Below are 11,720 nucleotides of genomic sequence, written 5' to 3' on the forward strand. Positions count from 1 at the left end.
CTACTCCCGTAAAGATTTACACCCTTGGAAACCCTGTACAGGGTCGCTATGGGTCGGACCCGACTCGATGGCACTTAACAACAACAACAACAAAAATAATTGATTCTACTTTTATAGCATTAAAATAGTATTATTCCCAGAAATAACCATTTATCTTTTGGAAAAAATTCTGATTGAATGAAAGTGTAGAAAGATGCATTAAACAAAACCACACTGTGGATAGCATTTATTCAATCAGATGTGGAATGTGAAGAGTTATCATGACTCCTCTTGTTTTGAAATATGGACAGCATATATAGATGCTCATAAAATACATAGAAAACATGACCATGGTTGGAACTACTAAATCATAGGAATATCAAAGGGATTTGGGGATAACAAGGAAAATCTATGTGGTTTATTCTCCCCTCTGACCCATTCTTTTATGTCATAATCTTTCCCCAAACATAATCACAAACAGTAGCCTTACAAATGTATAGAAATAATTCCATTTTCAAAGATTAGTCCATTATTTTAGATGTTGTTGTTGTTGTTGGTGGTGGTGTGCCGTGGAGGCAGTTCTGACTCATAGCAATCCTGTATAGCATTTCCAAGGCTATAAATCTTTACAGGAACAGAAAGCCTCATCTTTCTCCCATGGTACAGCTGGTAGTTTTGAAAAGCTGACTTTGATGTTCATTTCTCCAACTTCAAACAAATGGTGAATGACAACATCTCTTTAATATAATCATTGTGATGAATCTAATTCAAGATGAAAAGTACTTGGCAATTAATACATATTGTTTGTATAGTAAATGTTTCTATATATGTTGAGAAGACAACCTGGGGTATTGTAGTTATTCAATTAATAACATTTCTGTGAAATCACACCAGGCAGTATTCATGCTAAAAAAAAGAAGTAATATTTTAGTACTTTTATATAAGAACACATTGAAGCTCATAGGATTTAAAAGTTATATCAAAGGGTAATAATATTCAAGCAGTTGTTAGAGTTAGACATGAAACCCAGATCCTATATTTCTAATTACCTCAAATAATTTATGACGCTGTTAAGTATTGATAAGAGATCACAGTATCAGCAGTTTTCCAAGGTAATATATAAAAATCAAATGACATGTTTAGTATTGTAAAGACTTCCAGTCAGAGACATAGCCTGAGCTTGAATGAGAAACAAAATTTAGAAAAAGAGAGGTAAGAGAGCACTTTGTAATTATGAAAAACAACGTATGGAAAAAAGTGTAAGACTTTCAATAGTTTATTGTGTAGAATGTGCTGAGAGAAGAAGAAAGTTGTCATCATGGAGACTGTCAAATAAGATTGAACTAGGTGCCATGACTGGGAATCTTCTCACAGATTGTTTGGACAGACCTAATCATTTTGAATATGAGTACCAAAGAATGATAGAGTAAGTAGAAATTAAAGCTGCATGAGAACTTAGGACCTGTGAATCCTGGCCAAAATGTATGTCTTTCTTCCATCTTCCCACCTTCTTTAAAGACTTCAGAGTTATATGATGTTGTTGTTGTTGTTAGGTGACATCTAGACGGTACTGACTCATAGCAACCTCATGCGCAACAGAATGTAACACTGCCTAATCCTGGGCCAACCTCACTACTATTGTCACGCTTGAGTCCATCGATGCTGCCACTTGGCCAATCCATCTCATTGAGAGTCTTTCTCTTTTTCTGTGACCCTCCACCTTACCAAACATGATCTCCTTCTCCAGTAACTGGTCCATCCTGGCAACATGTGTGAAGTATGAGAGATTAAGTTTGGCCATCTTGGCTCCAAGCAGCACTCTGGCTGCACTACTTGCAAAACAGATCTATTGGTTCTTTTGGCAGCCCATGGAACTTTCAGTATTCTCCACCAACACCATAACTCAAAAGCATCAATTCTTCTGTGGTCTTTTATTGACTGTTCAGCTTTCACATGCATATAAGGTTATTGAAAATACCATGGCTTGGGTCAGGTGCACTTCAGTCCTCAAACTGACATCGTTGCTCTTCAACACTTTAAAAAGGTCTTGTGCAACAGATTTGCCTAATGCAATTCATCGTTTGATTTCTTGATTGCTTCTTCTGTGAGTGTTGATAGTTGATCCAAGAAGAATGAAGTCCTTGACAACTTCAGTCTTTCCCTCGTTGATAAGAATGTTGTTTATTGGTCTAGTGATGAGGATTTTTGTGTTCGTTACTTTGAAATGTAATCTATATTGAAGGCTGTGCTCTTTCATCTTCATCAGTAAATGTTTTAAGTTCTCTTCACTTTCAGCAAGCAAGGTTGTATCATCTGCATATCTCAGGTTGTTAATGAATCTTCCTCCTGTCACGTTTTTCTTCATATAACCCATATCCTCAGATTCTTTGCTCAACATACAGGTTGAATAACTATGGTGAAAGAATACAACCCTGTCACACAACTTTTTCAATTTTAAAACATTCAGTGTTCCCATGTCCTGTTCAAACAACTGCTTTATGGTCTAGGTACAGATTTCTTAGAAGTACAATTAAGTGTTCTGGAATACTCATACTTCTCAATGTTGTCCATAGCTTGTCATGATCCACACAATTGAAAGCCTTTGCATAGTCAATAAAGCACAGATAAACATCTTTCTGATATTCTCTGCTCTCAGCCAAGATCCATAAGACATCAGTAATGATATCCCTCATTCCATGGCCGGCCTCTTCTGAATTCAGCTTGAACCTCTGGAAGTTCTCTGTCAATGTATGATTGTAGCCATTTCTGTATTACCTTTAGCAAAACTTTACTCACATGGCATATCGAAGAGATTGTCTGATGATTTCCGCATTCTGTTGGGTCACCTCTCTCTGGAATGGGCACAAATACGGATCTCTTCCAATCAGTAGGCCAAATAGTTGTCTTTCAAATTTCTTGGCAGAGATGAGTGAGTGCCTCTTGTGCTTCCTCACTTTCTTGAAAGATTTCAATTTTTATTCCATCAATTCCTGGTGCCTTGTTCTTTGCCAATTCCTTCAATAAACCTTAGATTTCCTCCTTCAGTATCATTGGCACCTTGGATTTCCTCCTTCAGTATCATATAACTTCAGATTATATGATAGAGAGTCATAAATAGGGATTAAAACAGAGTTTGGTGTTATGAGACAGGAGAGTTTGTTTTGTTTTGTTTTTACATTAAGGGCTTTGTAAAGTGACGCTTTAGGATTTATTTATTTATTTATTTTAATCTGGGAATACCCAGTGTTTTCATGATGCCAGAAAGCTCTTAGAGGGTATTCTTCACACATTTGATATGATCCTGAGTGGTCATAACCTGGATCATGAAATAACATTTAAGGGCTGTTCTGTTGGATACGATGTGATCAGATAGGGACATCTCCTTAAAGTTCCAAAACCAGAAGAATTTTTAGCTTTAAGGTAACAACTGGCAATTCTGTAATACTTGCATAAGTCAAATGGTGAAAATCATTTGAATCTTCTTTTCTACTGAACAAAGTACCTTCTTATTTATAGAATTTGTGGGAATCTATATTTTTACATGTCATCAAGATTCTAATGCCCATGTTAATATTGTTAGCTGTCATAAAGTCAGTCCCTTACTCAATGCAAAACCATAGACAACAGAATGAAATGCTCTCCAATGATCAGTTGCATAACAGACCATTGTAATCCAAAGGTTTTAATTGACTGATTTTTTGAAATAGATAGCCATGCTTTTATTCCTAGTCTGTTTTAGTCTAGAAACTTCCTTGAAACCTGTTCAGCACTATTGCAGCACACAAACCTCCACTGGCAGACAAATGGCAGCTGCAAAGGAGGTGCACTGACTGGTAAATCACTCCCAGGGCTCCCACATCAAAGATGAGAATTTGACCATTGAACCTGCACTGTCTCTTTAAGGAAATGTAGATAGTGAAAATTTGAACTATTCATCTTTCAGGTTTCCACATAGTATTGTTTGTTATAATGATCTCTTTCCCCCTGTTTCTTCCCTTCTCTTTCTCTCCACTCTCCCTCCATTCAAATTCATGAACATACTGACTTCTGTCATCACTGAAGATATTTTCTTCTCATTCCCTCAGAATAAGATTGTCACAGAAGGAACACAAAAGATATTATTAGGATTCTGCCTTTTAAAATCTCATTCTAGCTCTCCATAAAATCTAAATGAAATATTTTATAATTTTAATGTAAAACCTCAATATTGTTTCTGACTATCTCTTTCTATCATTTTCTGTATCATATTTATTATTATTCATTTTTATACTATAATGACTATAGTTAACTGCCAACACTGGTAGGCTATGTTGTTGTTGTGAAGTGTTGTCAAGTCAGTTGCGACCCATAGCGACCCTATATAGGGTTTCCAAGGAGAAGCTGGTGAGCTTGAACCACTGACCTTGCAGTTCAAATGGCTTTGCAGTCTGGCACATTAACCCACAGCACCACACCAGGACTCCAAATATATTGAGTTAGAGCAGATATATTAAATAAATCATATTCAAGCATACAGAAATGATCTGGTCAATCTGATCAATTGAGATCTGACTTGATATTTGGCCACAGAGGACTTGATCCTCTCACATCTTCATCTATCTGAGCTCCATCTAGTAACAACACTTGTCTTCTCACTTCATACACACAATTAGGTACTCATAGCTTCCAATTTCTGCTCTCCGTTCAGACAGACAAGGGTCTCGTCTTCATGTTGTTGTTGTCAGATATCACCCACTTGCTTCTGACTTATGGCAACCCTAGGCACAAAAGAAAAAGATTGCTCAGTCCCATACCATCCACAAAATTGTTACATTTGCAGCAGGGTCTAGTCTAGAGCCCAGTAAATTATGGCTCATAATGTTTGACTCACTGCTAATTTTAAAATAGAATTTAGGGATCAAATTAGAATAGAATGACTTTTGGCATGTGATTCCCATAAATTTTTCCCTATTTGGGTATAACCAGTAGTTTTTCAAATCTCACCAATGCAAGCAAAAAATGTAAATACAAATTAAGTGTTACAAATAAAATACTAGTCATTGTAATCACTACCACATTTATCAATAGCTTCCCCACCCCAATTTTCCTTTGCTGTATGATGTTGGAGATAATTTATTAATCTACTCCAAGTACTTTCTTGATCAATTACAATATATTAGGTAATTATCTAGGCATTGGGCCATAACAAAGAACTAATCATGAAGCTTACATTCTAGTATAGGAAGGAAGTGTTATACAAAGTAAAAAAGCAAAAGAAATAGAATTTAAGAAAATATTCTATAGAGAAATATTGTTGTTGTTGTCAGGTGTCATTGAGTTGGTTCTGACTCATAACAATCCTATACAAAACAGAATGAAATCCTTCACAGTCTTGGGTCAATCTCATAAATGTTGCTACACCTGAGCTCATTGCTGCCACCACTGTGCCAATCCATTTCATTGGGAGTCTTCCACTTTTTCTGATCATCCATTTTACCAAATATGATGCCCTTCTCCAGTGACTGGCTCGCTCCTGATAATACGTCTGAATTATGAGAGACTAACTTTAGTCATCATGGCATCCAGGGAACATTGTGGCTATGTTCTTACAAAACAGATCTGTTGGTCCTTTTGGAAGTCTATGATACTTTCAATATTCTCCTGCAACATAACTCAATTGCATCAAATCTTCTATGTTCTTCCTTATTCACTGTCCAACTTTCATATATATATATATGAGGTTACTAAAAATACCATGGCTTGTGTCAGGTGCACCTTAGTCCTCAAACTGACATCTTGGCTCTTCAACACTTTAAAGAGGTCTTGTGCAGCAGATTTGCCTAATGCCATACATCGGTTGATTTCTTGACTGCTGTTTCTATTGATGGTTGGTTCAAGCACAATGAAGTCATTGACATCTTCAATCTTTTCTCCATTAATATGGATGTTGTTTATTGGTCCATTGGTAAGGATTTTTGTTTTCTTTACATTGAGATGCAACCTATTCCAAAGGTTGTGTCTTTAATCTTCATTAGTAAGTATTTTATGTCCTCGTTGCTTTCATCAAGCCAGGTTGTATCATCTGCATAGGATGGGTTGTTAATGAATCTTCCTAGAACCCCGATACCACATTTTCTTAATACAATCCAGATTCTCAGATTATTTATTCAGCATATAGAGTGAATAAAAATGATGAAAATACAACTCTAGAGCACGTCTTTCCTCATTTAACCATTGGGTGGTCCCTTGTTCTGTTCTAACAACTGTCTTTTGGTTTATGTACAGGTAGCTCATGAGCACAAATAAATCTTCCAGAATATTCATTCTTTGCAATGTTATCCATAGAGAAATATAGATAATAATATTTTTTGATGATATTATTGAATAAAAATGTCAGGAGATAACAAATACAAATGGGATATACTTCAATTCAAAATAGAAAAATCAGGAAATATTTCATTAAGAATATGGAAGGTTATAGATAAGTCCCTTGGAAGCTCAGGGAGTGAGCCATGTAGATTTCTGAATTAAAGAGCATCTGTGCCAGAAGAAATAGCAGGTGACAGTATGCTGAGATGAAGATGTTAATTCCCTGTCTCAGTTAATAGTTTACAATCAATATATAGAGTTCATTCAAAGGCCACAAAACTCCAAGTCAATAGAAATTTCACGAACCCAAAAAAGGTTGCTTTCCCTGCACATCTTTATCCATTGAAATCTATCTGACTCTCACCATAACATAGTAGGGAATAAATGGGAGTAATTTCTGTATCAGACTAAGAAGACATACTCTGTTCTCTCTGGAGTACATACTGGGGTCTGTCTAGTCATGGAAATACTCGGTGTGGTGCTTGGACCCCTGCACTGGCCTCCTCAGGCAAGCTCTTGTTGGTCTAGGTCTAGTACGCACCCTCAGCTATGATCATACTCCGAATCTTGTGCTTGGTGGTAGTCACATTAGTGGCTGGGCCCAATAAGATTATTTTAGCCAAGCAAAGTGTTCTGGGTGAATGTTATTATTGTAAATGCCCTCCCTTGCTTCTTAACTCTTCTAACTTTAGTCTCTCTGCCACTCTGGAACTTTCTGCTTCATCCAGCCAGGGATCCCAGTAAGAATAACCATGACTTGACCTAACGATTTCCTAATATGTTTTGTGGAATTAGAAACTGGAATTCTGGACACAGAGTAAATGGAAGCGAGTCTGGAGCTTACGTTAGCCTCTTCACTAGGGCCTTCTGATACGGTTTGAGTAATAATGTGGATAAGTATTCAGTGTGAGTGTGAAATTGAGCGAGGGAGAGGCATCACAGGAGGATGGGTCACATTACACTACACAGAGATGTTGATCTTCTACAGAGCTACTGTGTTTAGGCCTTCAGCAATGATCCTGTGTACAGAACATTGGAAAAAACAGAAGACAACTTTTTGAGGCTGCATTCCTCAGATGTGGTGTATTTGTTGAGGTGGAAAGTAATCAGTGATAGAGGGAAGAAGAGGAGCTGTGCCCATCCAAGTGCATTGTTGTTGTTGTTGAAAAGTCCCGTTGAGTGGTTTCCAACCCATAGTGACCCTATAGGGTTTCCCAAAAAGTGACTGTTGAGTTTGAACCACTAACATTGCAGTTCAAACCAAACTTTGGTGAAGTACTTATCCTACAACACCACACCAGGATTCCATTCTAAAAGGGTGTTACTGTTAATATCACCTTTCAGACTCCCTTATTCTGCCTTTACTCACTGATGGGAATAATGTTGTGCACATTATGGCATTAGGAAGAATCAGCAAGGGCATCCACATTGCTTGAAGAACTAATTATTTTCTGTCATTTCGTTTCTTGGTTGCCCATTTGAAGTTATGTTGTTGTTGTTGTCCAATACCATCGAGTAGGTTCTGACCCATAACGACCCTATATAAGGTTTCCAAAGAGTGACTGGTGAGCTTGAGCAACCAACCTTGTTTTGCAGTCTGGTGCATTAATCCACAGCACCACACCAGGACTTTGAAATTATAGTTAAAAGAAAATGTTGAATTCTCATCATGTTTAAAGCAACCCCAGAGAGTGCATGTCAGAAAGTGCATTTGAGGAGTTATGGACATGCATTTTCTATATAGACCCAAATTTTAAAGCATGTAATTCAACTTTTGCTAAATATTACTATAGAAAAAATCTGCATATATCATAGTGCAGTTGTTGTTAAGTGTCGTCAAGTCAATTCTAACCCAAAGCGACCCTGTGTAGGCTTTTCAAGGACTAGCTAGTCTTACGACTTTGCTCTTGTTTAGTTTCTTGTTTACAATGTTAGTTTGTTAGTTTCTTGTTTACAATGCATTCCAATCTTAATTATTGTTGCTTTAATGAAGTTTATTGTACACCAAGTCTTTCACTCTGGTGAGTAGCTACTGGGATTCTTTTTGTTGTTTTTGTTAGAGATATACTGATTTTAATAAAACACACAATAAATTCAAGGTACCCATCATTTTTTGCCTAAAAATTTGTGAAGCTGATGAGACAAGACGAAGTTCCCCCCACATCTTTGTTACGTGGATCTTAGCAAAAAAAGTAAAATGTATTAAAAGTCTGATCATATTTTTTAAGTGTGTTACCAAAAAATAGCCCACAAAATGTGTCAGTGTTTTTTTTCTTACGTCTAGAAAATGTTGTTGTTGTTAAGTGCCATCAAGTTGGATCTGACCCATAGCAACCCTGTATAGGATTTCTGAGAAATGGCTGGTGAGCTTGATCTACTGACCTTGAAGTTCAAATCAACTTTGCAGTCCATCACATTAACCATAGCGCCAAATGCCATTACCACAGCATTTCTGAAATGCAGTCTGTGTGACCCCTCATTTCCCTTAAAAATGGCTTGTTGTTATTGTCATTAAGTGCCACTGAATCGGTTCTGACCCATAGTGACCCTGTATAGGGTTTCCTGAGGAGCAGCTGGTGAGCTTGAACTGCAGACCGTGCAGTTCAAATGGCTTTGCAGTCTGGTGCATTAACCCATAGCTCCGAATGACTTAAAGGATTTAAAAATCTGAGGGAGGAACAGCTTTTATTGCTATCCTTCCCAACTCTCTGCCTCTTAAATAAGGGTAAAGCATGAGGAATGTGCTTCTGCCCCTGGTTGCCATGGCTTCTGAGTTTAGGAAAGGGACAATGCATTGGGGTATTGTGCTACTAATCTGGGATCCTATGTCTGAGTAAGAAAATTTAAGGGTGCTCTTTTTGGTGCCAATGATTTTGTGTCTATACTCCCTCCTCCATCTTACACAGATTGAGTAGTCATACTTGTCTACATCAAATACGGTCACTTATAACGCAGCCCACCCCTTCCTGAGCACTCTCAGCACTGGGATCTTACAAACTCTTCAGCAACCTTCTAGGGTACAACTATCCGTGGTCTTTCCATGTACAAAAGAAAGAAGAGTGAAAAAAATTTGAAGCTGCTTAGAATTAACTCATGGAATATGTGAACACCAAGACTTTGAAGCTAGAAGAATTAGATGATGTCTACTTGCCACTACCAACTGCTCTGAAAGGGATGACATTAGGTGGTCTCAGATAGAATGGAAGAAAATGTGGAACAAATTCAAATGAAAATTTAAAAAGACAGAGATTACTGGTCAGAAAAAGACTCGAGGAACTCAAAAATATGGCTTTTGCCCATTCTTCAGGTCTGGAATGGAACTCACCCTTGTGACCCAATTTTCAGTCAAGCAGTAGATAGTTATATAGGGGGATAACAGTACTAGTAAGCTCACCATGGAATGATTAAAATGTCAAGATCAAAAGAGCAATGTTTACCTAATGGCAAAGTTGAGAAGGGATGGGAAGGAAGGTGGAATGGCAATAAGAGCCACAGATAGACAGGGGATTAACTGCTGTTACATATAGGGGTTGTAACCATTGATACGAAACAAAGTGCATGATTAGTTGAATATAAAACCAATAATCTTTGTTTTTTTGCAACAGATTTGCCTCTAGACTACAGGTGTTGGTGAATACCATCACAAAACCTAAGCCAAATGGGAAAGAAAAAACCCATAGCTGCATCATCTTTATTGGACGTGTTGATTCAGGCAAGCTTACCACTACTGGTCACCTGATCTACAAACATGGTTGAATCAACATAAGAACCATCGAACAGTACGGGAAGGAAGCTGCTGAGCCGGGGAAGGACTCCTTCAGGTATGCCTGGGTATTCGATAAACTGAAAGCTGTACATGAGTGAGGCATCACCATTGTTATCTCCCTATGGAAATTTGAGACCAGCAAGTACTATGTGACCATCATTGATGCCCCAGGACACAGAGACTTTTTAAAAAACATGATTATAGGACCTCACAGACTGTGCTGTCCTGATTGTTGCTGCTGGTGTTTGAGAATTTGGAGCTGGTATTCTAAAAATGGGCAGACCCGTGAGCATCGCTACTGCTTACACACTGGGTGTGAAATAGCATATTGTTGATGTTAATAAAATAGATTCCACTGAACCACCCTACAGCCAGAAGAGATATGAAGAAATAGTTTAGGAAGTCAGCACCTACATTAAGAAAATTGGCTACAACCCTGATGCAATAGCATTTGTGCCAATTTCTGGTTGGAATGATGATGATATGCTGGAACCAAGGGCTAACATGCCTTGGTTCAAGAGATAGTCACACGTAAGTATGGCAATGCCAGTGGAACCACACTGCTTGAAGCTCTAGATTGCATCCTGCCACCAATTGGTCCAAAATGACCAGCCCCTGCATCTACCTCTCCAGGATATCTACAAAATTGGTGGCATTGTCTCTATGGGCAGAATAGAGACTGGTGTTCTCAAACCAGGCATGCTGGTCACTTTTCTCCTGTCAGTGTTACCAATAGAGTAAAATCTGTTGAAATGCATCATGAGACTGAGTGAAACTCTGCCTGTGGAAAATATAGGTTTGAACCTATAGAACGTCTCTGTTAAAGATGTTGCCAAGGTGGTATGGCTGGTAGCCAAATGATATTCTATGTAAACCTTACCTCAATTCACAATAAAGAGGTAAAAAAAAAAAAAAAAACACAAGATTTTTTAAGGGTAGATATGGGCCTATTCGATAGGAATACTCCAACCATTTGGAAAGAGAATGGTGGCTTTCCTGAGAAGCAGAGATGCATTTTAGTGAGGCCAAATTAACATACCTTAAAAACATTTGCAAAAAACGCATACAGAACTTGCTGAAAAGCCTTTATTTGGAATAAAGAAAGGAAGTGAAGGATAACAGCAATCTTCTAGAAGTTTTCTAAACAGATTATGAACTCTTTTGTCTCTGTCTTTAATGCTCAGCGGCAGCAAAGGTTTTTAGCAACAGGAGTAATTGTGCAGGTACCAAGGCGACGTTCTCTGAAACGACAAAGTCCACTTCTGCACTTGCAGATACGTGTCCTTGTCAGGTCTGGAAATCAGAGGAAACATTTGTCATTGAGTGTTGATTCATGGATGGCTTATAAGCAGAGGATCATAAACAACTTACATGCTGGGTTCAGTGGATGTACCATATTTACTAACCTAAGGCCCACCGTAATGATCAATATTAATAGGGTCACTAGAAGAAAATTTATTAAATAGGAAATGTTGCCACACAGGTTTAGAAACATATTCTGATATTACACATATTAACATGATGCTACAGATAAATACAGCTTTTGATTGTGCAATAGCAGATGGTTCTTGTCATAAGAAAGGAAAGAATAGGAGTGGCAGGTATGTTGAGCAAGAAGGGAGGGAGA

At 37.8% G+C, this 11,720-nt stretch overlaps 1 pseudogene; it reads left to right on the forward strand.

The window, feature by feature from the left end:
- Window positions 1-10,954, forward strand: part of LOC102837218 — a 33,322-nt pseudogene extending 22,368 nt beyond the window's left edge.
- The last annotated feature ends 766 nt before the right edge of the window (window positions 10,955-11,720 follow it).

The sequence above is a fragment of the Chrysochloris asiatica genome, unplaced genomic scaffold (assembly GCF_000296735.1).
Source record: "Chrysochloris asiatica unplaced genomic scaffold, ChrAsi1.0 scaffold00064, whole genome shotgun sequence".
In the NCBI taxonomy this organism is placed as follows: domain Eukaryota; kingdom Metazoa; phylum Chordata; class Mammalia; order Afrosoricida; family Chrysochloridae; genus Chrysochloris; species Chrysochloris asiatica.